Genomic DNA, 19,094 nt, shown 5'->3' on the forward strand with positions numbered 1-19,094 from the left:
AACATGATCAATTCAGGCAAACTATTAGAGAACAAGGAGTGAAGATGTCTTCAATGGAAAAGAAAATCGATGAAATTACCTTGGAACTATTTAAAACGAAGAAAAAAATGGTTGATTTAGATAGTAGAGGGCGTTGGAGGAATATGCGTATACTAGGACTGCCTGAAAATACTGAAGCTGGTGATCTGTTAAAGTTCTTCTCAGATATACTGTACTCAATTTTTAGTGAGACCCTGGAAGCTAGCCCTTTAATTGATAGAGTCCATAGAATTCCATTTTCTCAGTGTTCATTTGAATTACATCCTTGACCAATTGTACTTCGTTTGCATTATTATACAACCAAAGAAGCCATACTTCGAGAGGCCAGAAAAAAGCAAAAGATAATCTTTAAATCAACAGAGATTCGTATAGTTGAAGATTACCCCCCCCCCCCGAGATCTTTGCCGAAAGAAGGAAATACCGAGAAATCATGAGCAAAATGTAAAAATTAAATTTACACCCCTCTCTCCAGTACCCAGCACAGCTGATAATTTTTCCTGAAGGGTCTCAGTCACTGAGAATTTACTCTCCCCGGGAGGGATGGGAGTACATTAAAAATCTTAAAGTTTAGTCAATTACTGAATAGGTAGTTCTGATGTATGAGATGTTTATAGATCTCCTGAATTAAGTTTGTTCTATGCTTTTTAAGTCTTTGGTATGGGACATGGCTGATTAAACTTTCTTTTTATTCATTAATAACTAGTATATATATATATAAAACTGTTTTGTAGGGAACTCTTACAGTATTATACTAAAAAGGTCCGTATAGGGCCTGTCGTGTATTACTCTTTTTATTTCTTTTGTTTGTCTCAATACTAATATAGTTTTAAGTTTGTTTTATATATATATATATATAAATTGTTTTCTTTTTTGAGAGAAAGAACTTTGTAATATTATTTGCTTGGATTTATTTTTCTTTGAATGTGTGATTAATATACTTTAGATGAATTTAAGATGGCCATCGCCAATTATGTTTTTACTACTGTTAGACATAACATTGTAATATTTGAAATCTGTTTGTTCCTTTTATTATGGCTATTTTGGGTGGGATTAATATTTTAAATTTAATATACGTAGCTGCAAAATGGAGGATAGCGTCAGGGGTTATTAGCTTAGCATGTGGCCAGCCTATTGGTTGCTGTCTTTCTGGCTTTGTGGGAGGGGGAGGGCTATTAGAATAGGTAATTTTTCTCGATTGGGCGGATCTTTTGATGGATATTTTTTTTGCAAATACGTCACTCCTTCTAGTTGTACCTGTGCCTTTTGGATCAATCTGTGCTTGTGTAATAGTTCTTTTATAAAATATTAAATTAAATTTTAAACACAGATGTTAACAAAATTAATATAATCTCTTGGAACCTGAATGGTGTGAATCATCCTATTAAATGTAAAAATATTTTAAAGAAATTAAAAGCACAATGCAGATATTATTTTTGTGCAAGAAAATCATATACAGAAACAGGATGAGGACAGGTTTTTCAAATTTTGGAAAGGACCTTTATTTCATTACGTACACTACACTGGAAGAACTTTTGTACCTTTATTTCATTCATTGTTGACTAATAAAGTTAGAGGCGTATCTATTTTTGTTAACTCCAAAATCCCCTTTGTACATTTTAATACTATTACTGATTTGATTGGAAGATATTTAATTGTTACTGGTTTATTACGCAAGCAAAAGGCTAACGTAGATAATTCTGATTCTTTTCAGAAGCTTTTTTCTGAGCTAACGAATTTGAATTAATATAAGTTGGTCATTGGAGGTGACTTTAATTGCTGTCTGAACCCAGCGATTGACAGGTCAATCAACCAATCCATCGCTTCCTAATAAAGCGGCGGCATGTATTAATTCTTTTTTATTAGAATATGGCCTGGTTGATATCTGGAGATATAAACACCCTAACGACAAAGATTTCTCTTTTTTTTCACACGTTCATCATTAGAAATTGATGAGGATAGGGCAGTGGATGTGGTCTACATGGACTTTAGCAAAGCATTTGACAAGATCCCTCATGAGAGACTCATCCAGAAAGTCATGAGGCATGGGATCAGTGGAACCTCGGCAGTTTGGATAAAACATTGGCTTAAAGGAAGAAAGCAGAGGGTAATTGTGGAAGGAAAGTATTCTGCCTGGAGGTCAGTGACCAGTGGAGTGCTGCAGGTATCTATCCTGGGACCCTGCTATTTGTGATTTTTATAAATGACCTGGATGTAGAGGCAGAAAGATGGGTGAGCTGTAGATGGTCAAAGGTTACAAGAGGATATAGACAGGCTGCAGAGTTGGGCAGAAAAATGGCAGATGGAGTTCAATCTGGACAAGTGTGAGGTGATGCATTTTGGAAAGGCAAACCAGAAGACTGAGTACAGGATTAATGGTCAGTTACTTAAGAGTGTGGATGAACAAAGGGACCTTGGGGTTCAATTCCATACATCCCTCAAAGTTGCTGCGCAGGTTGATAGGGTATTTAAGAAGGCCTATGGGATGCTAGGCTTCATTAACAGAGGGATTGAGTTCAAGAGTAGAGAGGTCATGTTGCAACTCTGCTAATCTCTGGTGAGACTGCAGAGGGCATATGTACAAAATTAAGGGAGGGAAGTTTAGGGGAGACATCAGGGGTAAGTTTTTTACACAGAGGGTTGTGAGTGCCTGGAATGACTTGCCAGGGATGGTGGTGGAGGCTAAAACATTAGGGGTATTTAAGAGCCTCTTTGACAGGCACATGGATGAAAGAAAAATGGAGGGTTATGGGGTAGTGTGGGTTTAGTACTTTTTTTTAAGGATTTTATGGGTCAGCACAACATGGAGGGCTGAAGGGTCTGTACTGTGCTGTAGTATTCTGTGGTTCTATGGTTCTAATTGATCACTTTTTTTTAGATACACGTTTGCTACACTCCGTTGTTGAGTGTGCATATGACATCATTGCGTTGTCAGATCACGTGCCTTTGAAGTTTGAAGTTTTTGGATAGCTTTATGAAAATGTTATAGTGGAGATTGAATCCCACTATTCAATTGTTACAGGATCCAGCTTTTGTTAGTTTTATTAAGGAGCAAATTTCTATATTTTTTGAATTTAATACAACTGAAGGAATGTCAAACCTGGTTATATGGGACACGATGAAATCTTTTCTTAAGGGACAGATAATTTCATACTCAGCAGCTTTAAGAAAGAAAACTAAAGTGGAATTGTCAGTGCTTACTAATAAAATTAGAGAGATAGATAAAGCGTACTCAGTTAAACCTACTGAAGACCTATATAAAGAAAGGGTCGAACTTCAATCACGATATGATTTGCTTTTGACCTTTCCCATCGAACAGCAAATTCTTAAATCTAAAAGTTTATTTTATATACATGGAGATAAATCTGGTAAACTTTTGGTGAGTCAGTTAAAGGCTGGTATGGTCAGAAGACAGATTTTAAAAATCCATAGACCAGATAGAATTGAAACCCTAGACCCTTATGAAATTAACAAGATATTTATGGATTTCTATTCTAATCTTTATAAATTTGAATTCTTTGATAATACTATTATCATGAATAGATTTTTGCAAAAGTTAAATATACCTAAAATTTCGACTGAAGATACTGATATATTAGATGCACCTCTCAAACAAGAGGAGATAGCTAACGCTATATCCTCTATGCAATTAGGGAAAGCTCCGGGACCTGATGATTATACATTGGAATTTTACAAGACTTTTCATGAAATGCTTATACCACATCTTCATCAAACCATTACTGATTCTTTACCCTCTGGGAATCTTACAAAAACTTTTTATGAGGCATTAATTTCCTTGATTCCCAAAAAAAGGAAAAGACCTACTGGAATGTGCATCTTGTCTCTTTACTGAATGTAGATTTTAAAATTCTCTCTAAGATTCTAGCTAATAGACTTGAGAATATTTTGCCTACTGTTATCTCAAATGATCAAACAGGATTTATTAAAAATAGGTACTCACACTTTAATATTTGAAGACTGTTCAATATAATTTATTCCCCCTCAGTCAAAGAATATGAATGTGTTGTGTCTTTGGATGCAGAGAAAGCCTTTGATAGTGTGGAGTGGCCTTATCTGTTTCAGGTTCTGAAGAGGTTTAATTTTGGTCTGGGATTAAATTGATTTATCAGGCCCCGGTAGCTGCAGTTACAACTAATAATCAAAAGTCTCCTTATTTTAGATTATATAGAGGAACCCGCCAGGGTTGTCCCCTCAGTCCTCTATTATTTAATTTGGTTTTAGAACCACTTGCAACCACTCTTAGGGATTCTAATTCTGTGCAGGGTATTAAGAGAGGCGATAAATTACATAAGATTTCGTTATATGTGGATGATTGATTAGTTTATATTTCAGACCCTAGGAAATCTATTCATTTTATGTTATCTATATTTATGGAATTCAGTATTTTCTCTGGATATAAACTTAACTTACATAAAAGTGAATTATTTCATATTAATAATTATTCTGATTATTATTATCAAATACCTTTTAATATTGCTAAAAACGATTTGAATTTGCTGATGCATTGGTAATCATTTTCCAATGTTCCTTAGATTCAGGATCCGTTCCTGAGGATTGGAGAATGGCTAATGTTATCCCACTTTTTAAGAAAGGAGGGAGGGAGGAGGCAGAGAACTATCGACCTGTCAGCCTAACATCAGTAGTGGGGAAGATGCTAGAGTCCATTATTAAAGATGAAATAGCGGCATATCTAGATAGCAGTGATAGGATTGGGCCAAGCCAGCATGGATTTACCAAGGGCAAATCATGCTTGACTAATCTATTGGAGTTTTTCGAGGATGTAACCAGGAAGTTAGACGGGGGAGATCCAGTGGATGTAGTGTACCTCGATTTTCAGAAGGCATTTGATAAGGGCCCACATAGGAGATTGGTGGGTAAAATCAAAACTCAGGGCATCGGGGGGAAGACATTGACATGGATAGAAAACTGGTTGGCAGATAGAAAGCAAAGGGTAGCGGTGAATGGGTGTTTCTCGGAATGGCAGGTGGTGACTAGTGGGGTGCCACAGGGCTTGGTATTGGGACCACAGCTGTTTTCAATTTACATCAATGATTTAGATGAAGGCATTGAGAATAACATCAGCAAATTTGCTGATGATACTAAGCTGGGTGGCAGTGTGACGTGATGAGGATGTTAGGAGAATTCAGGGTGACTTGGATAGGCTGGGTGAGTGGGCAGATACTTGACAGATGACGTTTAATGTGAATAAGTGTGAGGTTATCCACTTTGGGAGTAAGAACAGGAAGGCAGATTATTATCTGAACGGTGTAGAGTTAGGTAAGGGAGAAATACAAAGAGATCTTGGAGTCCTTGTTCATCAGTCACTGAAGGTGAATGAGCAAGTGCAGCAGGCAGTGAAGAAGGCTAATGGAATGTTGGCCTTTATTACAAAGGGAATTGAGTACAAGAGCAAGGAAATCCTCTTGCATTTGTACAGAGCCCTGGTGAGACCACACCTGGAGTATTGTGTACAATTTTGGTCTCCAGGGTTAACGAAGGACATCCTGGCTGTAGAGGAAGTGCAGCGTAGATTCACAAGGTTAATTCCTGGGGTGTCCGGACTGTCTTACGCAGAGAGGTTAGAGAGACTGGGCTTGTACACGCTGGAATTAAGGAGATTGAGAGGGGATCTGATTGCAACATATAAGATTATTAAGGGATTGGACAAGATAGAGGCAGGAAATATGTTCCAGATGCTGGGAGAGTTCAGTACCAGAGGGCATGGTTTGAAAATAAGGGGTAGGTCATTTAGGAGAGTTAAGGAAAAACTTCTTCTCCCAGAGAGTTGTGGGGGTCTGGAATGCACTGCCTCGGAAGGCAGTGGAGGCCAATTCTCTGGATGCTTTCAAGAAGGAGCTAGACAAGTATCTTATGGATAGGGGTATTAAGGGATATGGGGACAAGGCAGGAACCGGGTATTGATAGTAGATGACCAGCCATGATCTCAAAATGGCAGTGCAGGCTCGAAGGGCCAAATGGTCTACTTCTGCACCTATTGTCTATTGTCTATTTCACTTACCTTGGTATTAAAATTAGTAAAAATTTTAAAGACCTATATAAGTATAATTTTTCCCCTCTAATTGAATATACTCAACAAGCGCATTCTAAATGGTCGCCTATGTCGATGTTATTGATTGGTCAAATAAATGCTATAAAAATGGTTATTTTACCGAAATTTTTATATACACTTCAAGCAGTTCCATCCTTCATTCCGAAAATATTTTTTGATAAAATAGATTCCAAGATTTTGTCTTACATTTGGAATAATAAAAGCTCTAGAGTGAATAAATTTTTATTGCAAAAATTGAAAAAAGATGGAGGACTGGTGCTACCAAACTTTAGATTTTATTATTGGGCAATTAATATTCATTATATCACCTTTTGGATTGCCATTCATGGTTACATTTGGAGTAGAATTCGGTGAAGGGGTTTTCTTTAGCTTCTTTATTAGGAGCTCCCCTTCCTTTTTCCCTCTCCAGAATAGGTAACAAGCTTTCAATCATATTGTTAAACCTACTTTAAAAATCTGGTTTCAGTTTCATAGATTTTTTTTGAATTAAATAATTTTCTACTCTCTAGTAATATCTATTCTAATTTTTTCTTTAAACCATCAACTCTGGATAAGGCTTTTTTAATATGGAAAACTAAGGGAATAAAAACTTTTTTAGATTTGTTTTTAGAGGATTGTTTAATGTCTTTTTTGCAGTTAATGGATAAAGTATCTAATACATTTTTTTAGATATTTACAAGTTAGGAATTTTTTACGTGATTTTTTACCAAATTATCCCTTGGCTTACCCATCAAATTTGGTTTATGCTATTTTTCAGCTTAAACCATTTCAAAGATGATTAATAGCTATTATTTATAGACAGTTAATGATGCTCGCATGTCACCTAATGATGAGGTTAAACGCACTTGGGAAATAGAACTTTAACATTCACTTTCAGATGATCAATGGAATAAAATTTATTATCTAGTTAATAATTCATCTATCTGTGCACATCATTCCTTAGTTCAGTTTAAGATAGTACACAGAGCCCATATGTCAAAAGATAAATTAGTGCATATTTTTTCTAATATAAGCCCTATTTGTAACAGATGTAATGCAGAGGTGGCTACTCTAATTCATATGTTTTGGTCCTGTGTAAACTTAAATAATTTTTGGAGGGATGTGTTTAGAATATAAGTTTAAAAGTTATAGGTGTGGATTTACAATACAATTCACTCACAGCAATTTTTGGGATTATTCCAGAGGAAACAGAGTTTCTGCTTCTGCTCAACATGTGATAGCCTTTTCAACTTTACTGACTAGGAGAGTTATCTTGTTACACTGGAAAGATTCTAATCCACCTACTGTTTTTAACTGGCTCTCCTCCATTATGTCCTGTTTAAGTTTGGAGAAAATTAGAAGCCGGACGTTTGACAAATCTTTTAATTTTGAACAAGTTTGGCGACCCTTTATTCAATATTTTCATATGATTTAATTTATTTTTTATTTGTTATAAGGAAAATTTTTTCCTTATCAGCGAAGGTTCGGAGGTGACTGGAAGGATGTTTTCATTCTTTTTTCTTCTAATTTTATCCTCAAATGGACTGCCCAATCTTTCTTTTTTTTTGTTTTAGGTTAGTTTAGCGGGGGTTTTCTTTTCTTCTTATACAATAAAATTTCCAATCATTTTTTTATGATTTGTCAAGAGGAGTTTTGTTTTCTTGTTTATATTATATATACAACTGCGCAACACTGTACTTAATTGACTTTGACAATATATACTTTTTTTGCTGTTTATACGTCTTTTGTATTAAGTGTTTATTAAAACTTCTCTGATTTGTAATTTTTTTCTTTACTGGAAAATCAATAAAAAAGATTGAAAAAATGTGAATTATAAAACATTACAACATAGTACAAGCCATAAGGCCATCAATATCACCCTTGTGCCTCTAAAAATCTCAAATGTCCCTAATGTACCAGCCTGTACCACCACCCCTGGCGGTGCATTCATCACTCTGTAATAAACCTACTTTGTACATCCACCCATACTTAAAATTGTGCTGTCTCATATCGGACAGATCCGTTCTGGGAAAAAGTCTCTGACTGTTCACTTGATCTATGCCTCTTATCATCTTGTACACCTGTATTGAGTCACCAATCATCAGAACAGAAGAGCAAATTCTTTGAACTAACAGTCAACTGATTAATATCTTAGATGGACACATGGATGAAAGAGAAGTTAATGACAATGTGAGAGAGAAAGGTTAGATTGATCTTAGAGTAGGTTAAGATGTCAGCACAGCATCATGGGCTAAAGGGCCTGTACTTCAGAGGATAATCATTTTGTTTGCAGAACCCCCCCCCCCCCCAGCTTTTGAGTAAATTAAATAAATCAACATTGAATCACATTTCAGTTCTCTTGTTGACTTTTCTGGGAATACTTTGCCTCAGATGTCAATCGTTTCACATTACCAGCTGCTCTTTCAACAGGCCCCATTTCTTCCAAGGATTTATTCACACTTCCATTCAGGTGCTTCTGTTGCAACACACCCTTCATGCTATGTTATTGACACAAAGTCACAGCCTTCTCTGATGCCTTGCTTCTGAAATTTGATACTGTTGACATTATTAGTGCAGCTTGCATCTGTTTTGCATTAGTCACTCACATTCTCCAACATCATGTATTCCTGACGGACTTGGGTGGGCTGTGTGCTCTGTGTTCATCCCAGAAGTGAGCAAAAGCTGATCAATTGCTTCAGAGTCAGGTTTATTATCATCGACACAGTCACAAAGTTTGTTTTCCTGCAGCAGTGCAGTACAATATATAGTATTAAAACATACTACTAGTTACAACAGAAATACCAAACTAACTAAGTAGTGCAAAAAGATCAAAATTTGAGGTAGTGTTCATGACTCTTTCAGAGCTCTGAGAACAGAAGGGAAGAAGGTATTCCTAATACATTGAGTGTGTCTTCAGGCTCCTGTACCTCGACATAGCACTACTTTCTGTTGCTGGAAAGGTCCTGACTAAGGTGATGCTTCAGAGGCTCATCAGCAACATCACCGAGTCAATGCTGCCTGAGTCACAGTGTGGATTTAGGGAGAACAGGAGCATGATGGACATGATCTTCACAGCCCGGCAGCTTCAGGAAAAGCGCTGGGAACAACATCAGGACATGTTTATGGCCTTCGTCAACCTCTCCAAAGCATTTGACACTGTGCAAAGAGAGCTGTTATGGGATGTCCTCCTCAGCTTTGGCTGTCCCATCAAATTTGTTAACAAACTCCCCCAGTTCCACGATGGGATGACTGCTCGGGTGACCATAGGAGGACAAGAGTCCAAGCCCTTCCTTGTATGCATAGGGGTGAGGCAGGGGTGTGTGCTAGTGCCAGTACTCTTTAACATCTTCCTCCTGTGTGTTACCAAGCTTCTCCACAATGAGATTGAAGACAGCAGCAGTGTGGCAGTGGACGTCAGATTAGATGGCAACCTCTTTAACATCAGGAGGCTCCATGCAACCACCAAATTCTGTAGAGAGGGGCTCCTGGAGCTGCAGTATGCAGATGACTGTGCTCTTGAGGCCCATACTCCGGAGGATCTTCAGACTGTCCTTGTTGTGGCGGTGAGAGCATACAGCAGGATGGGACTGACCGTCAATACCACCAAGACAGAAGTGTGTTTGCCAGTGGAGTACCAGTGTCCCACCCACCCTACCTGCCTTCACTGTTGGTGATGAAAAGCTGCCAGTAGTGCCATCTTTCAAATATCTGGGGAGCACTCTCTCTGAGGATAGTGGCATTGACAATGACATCCAGAGCCGCATTAAACAGGCATCAGCTGTCTTTGGGAAATTTCGACGTAGAGTCTTTCAGAACAGGAGCCTTAGTACCTCCACAAAGGTCGTCGTATACCAAGCGGTCTGTGTCACCACCCTCCTTTATAGCTGTGAAGCTTGTGTAACCTACAGCCGTCACATCAAGTCCTTGGAGCACTTCCACATAAGCTGCCTTCAGCACATCCTGGGAATTACCTGGCGTGAGCGGGTGCCTCACACTGAATTACTTGTAAAGACCAACTGCAGAAGTATTGAGGCCATGGTCACCCAGAGTCAGCTGCAGTGTCTGGGGCACGTGATAAGGATGTCCCCATGTCGGCTACCCTGCAGAGTGTTATACAGCTAGCTACATCATGGTCAATGCTCAGCTGGAGGGCCGAAGAAGTGCAATAAGGATCAAATAAAGAATGCTTTAAGGAAGTGCAAGATCAGACTTGAGGACCTGGAGGATGTTGCTGCTGACCTTATCACTTGGTGACAGCTGTGTAGGGATGGGGTTCATATTCTGGAGATGGAAAGAACAACCAGAAGACAGTAGAAGAGAGCCAGGAGAAATGCAGCCATGGTTGCCACCACTACCACATATACATGTCCCATTTGCAATAGAGCTTGTGGGTCCAGAATAGGACTGTATAGTCATCAAAGATCTCACCGTTAAAGGTGTGGACATCGTCATCAGATTTTGATTGACAACCGAAAAGTACCTCTTCCCTGATGGTACTAAAGAGAAGTGATGGAGGTCCTTAATGATGGATGGTACCTTCTTAAGACATTGCCCTCTGAAGATATCCTTGACAGTGTGGAGCTTGGTGCCCATGATGGAGCTGGCCAAGTGTCACCGAGTTTGGATATGGCCCTAGTGCAGAGTGAGAGACTCTGAAGCAGGTCGATAGTTCACAGACTTTAATATGAATAGTAAACAATAAAGACGAGGCCAAACAGGGCCGTTAACTAAAATTCAAATGGAAAACAAAGCCTACATTGTGGCTGAAAAGAATACTGCTCGTCTTCACAGTCAGCTGGTTCAACGGTCCAATTTCTCAAGGTCGAATGCAAATAGGCAGCGAATTGTTGCTGTGCTTTGCTCAAGTCACGAAAAGTGCTACGATGGAAAGAATGGAGTTAAATACCAAACCAATTGGGAACTCCAGGACGTGGGGTTGGAAGAAGCAAGGCAGCAAAGGGTTGTCTCCACTCCTGGTTCACTCCCTCAGTATGGCCATTAGATTGGGGGTGGAGGCCAGACGAGAGGCTGTCCGTGGCTCCTACAAGAGATCAGAAAGCCTTCCAAAAGCAGAAAGTGAAATGTGGTCCACGACCAGACATTACATCTTGAGGAAAGCCTTGGAGCCTGAACACATGTTGAACCATGAGTGTGGCAGTCTCCGATGGGAACTTGGGGAGGGCAACAAAGTCAGCAGCCTTGGAAAATCTATCTACAACGATGGGGGCAGCCCAGTGATTAAATCTAATGAGAGGTGGGACCAGGGGCAGTGGGGCACAGGCAGTGGACATATCAGACCTGGAGGAAGCTGGCATGATGTCTTGTTCCAAGAACAGGTGGGATAGGTAGATACAAAGTCATGGACATCCTAAGACATAGATGGCCAGCAAAATTATGTCTTTATAAACTCCTGGGTCCGTTCAATTCCCGGGTGGCCAGTCAGAAGGCAGGAGTGACCCCATTCCAACACTTTGGAAGGCACCGCAGTAGAAACGAACAGCTGGTTGGCAGGTACCTAATCCGGGCCTGGATCTGATCGTTGGGTGGCCCACACCTCTGCCTCTATTCCCCAGATCACCGGAGCAGCAATCAATGAGTGAGGAAGAATAGGCTCTGGATCAGCATTGTGCTTAGATCCATCAAACTGCCGAGAGAGGGCGTCGGCCTTTGTATTCTTGCTGCCATGACATAGGCGGGGATGAAATTGAACCGTGTGAAGAAGGGAGCCCACCGGGCTTGATGAAAGTTGAGACTCTTACCATCCTGCATATAGAAGAGGTTCTTGCGATCTGTCCAGACCAAGTATGAATGCTCTGCCCCCTCCAGCAAGTGCCGCCATTCCTCCAGAGCCTCGTAGACAGCAGAAGCTCCTGGATCCCAATATCCTCTCGTTCAGAGTCAAGCGACGGGAAAGAAAGGCACAGGGGTGCAACCGGCTATCCGCAGATGAGCGCTGAGAGAGGACAGCTCCAATGCCTACATTGGATGCATCCACCTCGACGATGAATGGCTGAGATGGGTCTGGGTGTTGCAGCAGCAGGGCAGTGGTGAAACGTCGCTTTAACTCGGAAAATGATTGGTCGGCATCGTCCGTCCAATGGAATCCTGCCAAAGTCTTCTTGGTGATTGCATTGTTTGGAGCCGCGATAGAGCCAAAATACCGGATGAAGCAGCAATAAAAGTTTGTAAACCCCATGAGGCACTGTACCTGTTTGACTGTAGATGGTTTGGGCCACTCTACAACTGCCTGAACTTTACTAGGGTCCACTTGAACACTGGATGGGGCAAGTACATAGCCCCAAACAACACCTGGTCTTTATGGAATTCACGTTTTTCAGGCTTAGTGTATAGGTCATTTCAAGAAGCCATCCGAGTACTCTCCGGATATGCTGGATGTGCTCGTTGAGAGTGGGAATAGACAAGAATGTCATCTAAATACACAATCAAACTGGTTCAACATGTCCCTGAGCACATCGTTAACCATGGCCTGGTATACAGCTGGCCAGACCAAAAGACATCACCAGGTACTCTAGTGGCCAAGAGGTGCTGAAAGCTGTTTTCCACTCATCCGCTTCTCTTATGCGAATCAGATTATAAGCATTGCACAGATCTATTTTTGAAAGTATCGTTGCTCCCCAGAGATATTAAAAATCAGATGCCAGCATGATGTCACAAAGGTTAGAGGTGTGGATAGTGTGGAAGGCTGTCAGAGGTTACAGTGGGACATTGATCGGATGCAAAACTGGGCTGAGAAGTGGCAGTTGGAGTTCAACCCAAATAAGTGTGAAGTGGTTCATTTTGGTAGGTCAAATATGATGGCAGAATATAGCATTAATGGCAAGACTCTTGGCAGTGTGGAGGATCAGAGGGATCTTGGGGTCTGAGTCCATAGGACACTCAAAGCAGTTGCGCAGGTCGATTCTGTGGTTAAGAAGGCGTATGATGTATTGGCCTTCATCAATCATGGAATTGAATTTAGGAGCCAAGAGGTGTTGTTGCAGCTATATAGGACCCTGGTCAGACCCCACTTGGAGTACTGTGTTCAGTTCTAGTCGCCTCACTACAGGAAGGATGTGGAAGCTATAGAAAGGCTGCAGAGGAGATTGCCTGGATTGGGGAGCAAGCCTTATGAGAATAGGTTGAGTGAACTCAGCCTTTTCTCCTTGGAGCGACGGAGGATGAGAGGTGACCTGATAGACGTATATAAGGCATTGATTGTGTGGATAGTCAGAGGCTTTCTCCCAGGGCTGAAATGGTTGCGACAAGAGGACGCAGGTTTAATGTGCTGGGGAGTAGGTACAGAGGAGAAGTCAGGGGTACGTTTTTTGCTCAGAGAGTGGTGAGTGTGTGGAATGGGCTGCCAGCAACAGTGGTGGAGGCGGATATGATAGGGTCTTTTAAGAGACTTTTGGACAGGTACATGGAGCTTAGAAAAATAGAGGGCTATAGGTAAGCCTAGTAATTTCTAGGGTAGAGACATGCTTGGCACAATTTTGTGGGCTGAAGGGCCTGTATTGTGCTGCAGGTTTTCTACGTATGTTCTAATTAGGGGAAGCTGACCGAAGAGAAGACCGACACGTCAAGATTCCCCTCCCTGCTGACGAGTATTCTCTTTTACTGAACGCTTGGAACATGTTGCCCGGAAGTGTCCTGGATCACCACAATAGAGGCAGAAATCTGTTCTCCTGTGCCATTCTCGTTTCTCCAGAGACAGGCGCATGCATTCTGCATTCATAGGCTCTTCTGTGGACTGGGTGCTGGGTGGTGAGAGAGGGTGAGGAAAGATGCTGATTAGACGGCTCATAGGAAGTTTGAAACATTCTTTCCCTGCGCCACTCAGTTACCCAGTAAACTCGAATAGCCAGATTAACCAGGTCATCCAGACCATCCTGCTGGTCCCGGACAGAGATCTCATGTCAGACCCCTGTGTTTGGTCCATGCTGGAAGGCAGTGATGAGAGATCTCTCTTTCCAACCCATCTCTACTGCAAGCATGCAACATTTGACTGCATAGGCTTTCACCGTTCCTCCACCTTGGTCCAAGAATTGATGAGCAGCCTCCTGACTCCATACTGGAAGATCAAAACCCTCCTTATCTCCGCCACGAAATGTTGGAACGACTGGACCGTGGGGTATGCTTGCTCCCGTAAAGCGTTGAGCAGGCTGAGTGGAAATCCAACTAGAAGATTGACCATGTATGCCAGTTTTCATGCACCACCACCAAAACGACCAAGCTGAGCTTGGAATGACAGCTCACATTGGGCAATAAAATTCCTGCAGCCAATAGGATCACTAGAATATCTTAAGACACCTGACTCTGATTGTCTGCAGCGATGTGATCACCGTTATGGCTGAGTATGATACCTGTTCCTCCAGATGAGACTCGACTTGTCGACACAAGATTACAGAACATAGAACAATACAGCACAGTACAGGCCCTTCGGCCCACAATGTTGTGCTGACCCTTAAACCCTGCCTCCCATATAACCCCCCACCTTAAATTCCTCCATATACCTGTCTAGTAGTCTCTTAAATTTCACTAGTGTATCTGCCTCCACCACTGACTCAGGCAGTGCATTCCACGCACCAACCACTCTCTGAGTAAAAAACCTTCCTCTAATATCCCCCTTGAACTTTCCACCCCTTACCTTAAAGCCATGTCCTCTTGTACTGAGCAGTGTTGCTCTGGGGAAGAGGCACTGGCTGTCCACTCTATCTGCCCCATTGTCTCTGTAACTTCACTAAGAACATATTTCATTGCCCGTCTCCTACCTGACCAATGAATCTCAAGACCAAGGTGTGTGTGTGTGTGTGTCTCGCTCTCACTCTCTCCCTCTCCCTCTCCCTCCCCCTCCCCCTCCCTCTCCCTCTCCCTCCCCCTCCCCCTCCCCCTCCTTCTCCCTCTCCCTTTCCCTCTCCCTCCCCACCCAACTATTGAAGTGGTCAATAGTCCACAGACCTTAAAGCAAACAGAGAGAGGGAAAAGAAAACAATAAATACTAGGCCAAACAGGCCATTCACTAAAACTCTCAAATGGAAAATGAAGACAACACTGTGGCTGAAAGGAATATCTAAATATAAAACTAGTCTTAAGCTGCTAGTCTTCAGAGTCAGTTGACTTGACAGACCAATTTCTCAGGCAAGGCCGAATGCAAATAGGCAGTGAAGCATTGTGTGCTGTGTTCAAGTCTCAGCAAGCACCATGACGGAAAGAATGGAGTTAAATACTATCACAATGAAATAATAATTAGCTGACACGTGCATATTCACCAGCACAATTGCCGTATCTGCTGCGCTGCCAAATCTGTGGTTGTGATACTAAGATTAAAATCTTCTGCAGCTTTTTCTAATGCTGGGCATTGGAGCCTCTATATCAGACAATGATACATAGAGTCATTGAGTCATAGAACAGTACAGTACAGGACAGGCCCTTTGGCTAATCTAGTCCATGCCAAGCTGTTAATCTGCCTAGTCCCATCGATCTGCACCCAGACCATCTCCCTCCATATCCCTTCCACCCATGTACTTAGATTTAATTTCTCTTAAATGTTGAAATCAAACCTGCATCCACCACCTTGCTGGCAAGTTCATTTAATACTTTCACCATTCACTGAGTGAAAAAGTTCCCCTTTAAACATTTCACCTTTAATCCTAAACTCATGACCTCCAGTTGTAGTCTCACCCAACCTCAGTGGAAAAAGCCTGCCTGCATTTACACTATCTATACCCCTCATAATTTTGTATATGTCTATTAAATCTTCTCTTATTCTCCCACAGTATAGGGAAAAAATGTCCTAACCTATTCAACCTTTCTCTATAATCCAGGTCCTCAGGTCCTGGCAACATCCTTGTAAATTTTCTCTATATTCTTTCAATATTATTGACATCTTTCCTGTAGGTTGGTGACCAAAACTGCACACAATACTCTAAATTAGGCCTCACCAATGTCTTATCCAACTTCAATGGAACACCCCAACTCCTGCACTCAATACTTTGATTTATGAAGGCTGATGTACCAAAAGCTTTCTTTACAACCCTATTTATCAGTATACACCATTTCCAAAGAATTATAGATCTGTTTTCCCTGATCCCTCTGTTCTACCACATTCCTCAGTGCCCTACCACTCACCGTGTAAGTTCTATCCTGGTTTGTTCTCCCAAAGTGCAGCACCTCACACTTGTCTGCATTAAATTCCCTGCTGTTTTTCAGCCCATTTTTCCAGCTGGTTCAGATCTCAATGCAAGCTTTGATAGCCTTCCTCTTCTTCCACTACACCCCCAATCTTGGTGTCAGCCATAAATCTGCTGATCCAGTTAACCACATTATCATCTAGATGATAAACAACAACAGACCCAGCACTGATATACTAGTCACAGGCCTCCTGCCAGAGAGGCACCACTCTACTACCAATCTCTGACAGGAGCCAATATCTAATCCAACCAGACACAATACTGTCCATGGTACATCTGTAGAAATGTGCTGAAACAAATTCTTCAACCAAGGACAAGCAAACATGATTATATCTTTGTCACTGTATCTTGAAAACTATTTGTTGCAAGAGTAGACTTTAATGACAGAAGAAAACTTATAAAGAAATATAACAAAGAATTTGTCAATCCGTATTTGATGGTAAACACAAGAGACTTATTCCCGTCGATAAGTACTGCCCGACTTGCTGAGTTCCTCCAGCATTTTGTGTGTGTTATTAGTTGAAGATGATGGGGACCTGGTACAGAAAAGGATTGAGGCAAGTGTAGATCAGCTGTAAACACGTGGAATGGTGGGGCAGGCTCGAGGCGGCCAAGTGGCTTAGTGACACAGTCATACAGCATGAAAGGGGCCCCTCAGCCTATCTGGCTCATGTCAACCAAGATATTCTTCCAAGCTGGTTCCATTTGCCCATATTTACTCATATCCTTCTAAACCTTTTCAATTCATATATACCTATCCAACAGTCTCAAAGATGATGTTAATGTACCTGCCTTGGTCATCTCCTCTGGCAGCTTATTCCATATACTGACCATCCTCTAAGTGAAAAAGTTACACCTCAGGTTCCTGTTAAATCTCTGCCCTATCACCTTAAAGCTGTGCTCTCTAGTTCTTGACTCCCCATTCCTCGGGGAAATGTCTATGTGCATTCATCCTGTCTATGCATCTCATGATTTTATAGAAGTCCATAAGATCACCCCTCATTCTTCAAATCTCCAGTGAATAAAGTCCCAGCCTGCTCAGCCTCTCTCCAATTTTCAGTACCTCAAGTCTCTAAAAGGTCCTCTTGAATCTCCTCTGCACTCTTGCTCCTATGTTCTTGTCTTTGTTTGATCTAACATTTATTTTGAGTATAATGTGTGAAGGTAAAATGTGATTGATACCTTTTTACCATAGATAATCTATCACAATATTTTGGAGGAATTGTCTCTCCCTCAGGACTGTCTGATGCATGATATTGAATGATGAAGTTTAGTGCAGATAAATGCGAGGTGTTGCATTTGAGTGAGACAAACCAGGGTAGGACTTGCACAGTGAATCACAAGGCCCCGGGGAGTCTTGTAGAACAGAGAAACCTAGGTACATGTTTTCATGAAAGTGGTGACACAGGTGGACAGCTTGCTTTTACTAAAGAGCTTTTACTGCTTTTACTGTAAAAGCTTGCTTTTACAGGAGGCTTTTACTAAAGAAGAATGCTACAGAAAGCCTGCCTTTATTAGTCAGAATATTGAGTACAGGATTTGGGATGTCATTTTACAACTATACAAATCATTAGTAAGGCCACATTTGGAGTTCTATGTACGTTTGTGTTCGTTCTGTTGTAGGAAGGTTGCCATTAAACTGGAGAAGGTGCAGGAAAGCTACCTGAAGAAGAGGTAGTGGTGGGTACAATTATAGCACATATAAACCTTCAGTGGTTAGGAAAGGGTTAGAAGGAAATGGGCCAAATGCGGGCAAATGGGACTAGCTCAGTTATGGAACATGGTCAGTGGGGCCAAGTTGGGCTGAATGGCTTGTTTCAATACTGCATAGCTTTATGACTCTATGACTAACATAGATATGCTCCTCTGATATCATAAAAAGAATCAAGTTTCAGAAGCAAGGTTACAAGAGAATGTTGCTACTTATGTCAATGGCATATGTCTGAGGGGTGTGATGCAACAGAAGCACCTGGATGGAAGTATACATAAATCCTTGGAAGAGACAGGGCCTGTTGAGAGAGAGGTTTGTAATGCATATAAAATTCTGGAATCCATAAATAGGGGCACAGAGAGGAAAAGCTTTACAAAACAAAGGTGAGGTCAAGTGTGACGGTTGCATTCAGTTTAGGGAAATCTGAATGTCCAGCAAAGAATGAAGGAGAGACTCACTAGAACAGTTCCTTTCAGCCTTAAGGTTAGATCAGAGTTGTTTTGCTTGACCAAAAAAAGATTAGGAGCATGTTTTATGGAAGTCAAAAAGTTTGTGATTAGTTTCAAAAGGGTGAATAAATGGAAAAGTTCAAAGTAACGTTAAAGTTTACTGTAAATTTAATTATCCAAATACATATATGTCACCATATACTATACTGTGATTCTCTTTTTTGCAGGAGGTCACAGCAGAATAAAGAAACACAATACAATCAGTGAAAAAACTACACACAAGCATCATCTGCAAAAGACAAAATAAGCAAATACAAAAAAAATCACAATAAACAAATAAGTAAAATAAATAATTCTGAGAACATGAGTTCTAGAGAGCTTGATAATGTTTGTGTTCAATGATTAGTTTGGTGTTGTGGTGAGTGAGTTATCCACTCTGTTTCAAGAGCCTGATGGTTGAAGAGTAGTAACTGTTCCTAAACCTGGTGATGTACGACCTAAGGCTCCTGTACGTCCTTCCTGGATGGAAGGAAATTAAAGCTTTTCCCATTAGCAGCCAATTATCATTACAGTTGAGAACCAGGAGTACAGATCTGGAAAAAGGTACAAGAGCAAACATATAGGAAAAAATGCTTTTA

The 19,094-nt window shown here is 41.0% G+C and overlaps 1 protein-coding gene across 2 annotated transcripts in view; it reads left to right on the forward strand.

Annotated features, from left to right (window-relative positions):
• The window catches only part of sema5ba (sema domain, seven thrombospondin repeats (type 1 and type 1-like), transmembrane domain (TM) and short cytoplasmic domain, (semaphorin) 5Ba), a 531,708-nt gene that overhangs the window by 404,189 nt on the left and 108,425 nt on the right, over window positions 1-19,094 (forward strand). The gene's annotated exons all lie outside the window — the stretch shown is intronic.

Source organism: Hypanus sabinus, chromosome 4, assembly GCF_030144855.1.
Source record: "Hypanus sabinus isolate sHypSab1 chromosome 4, sHypSab1.hap1, whole genome shotgun sequence".
NCBI lineage: Eukaryota > Metazoa > Chordata > Chondrichthyes > Myliobatiformes > Dasyatidae > Hypanus > Hypanus sabinus.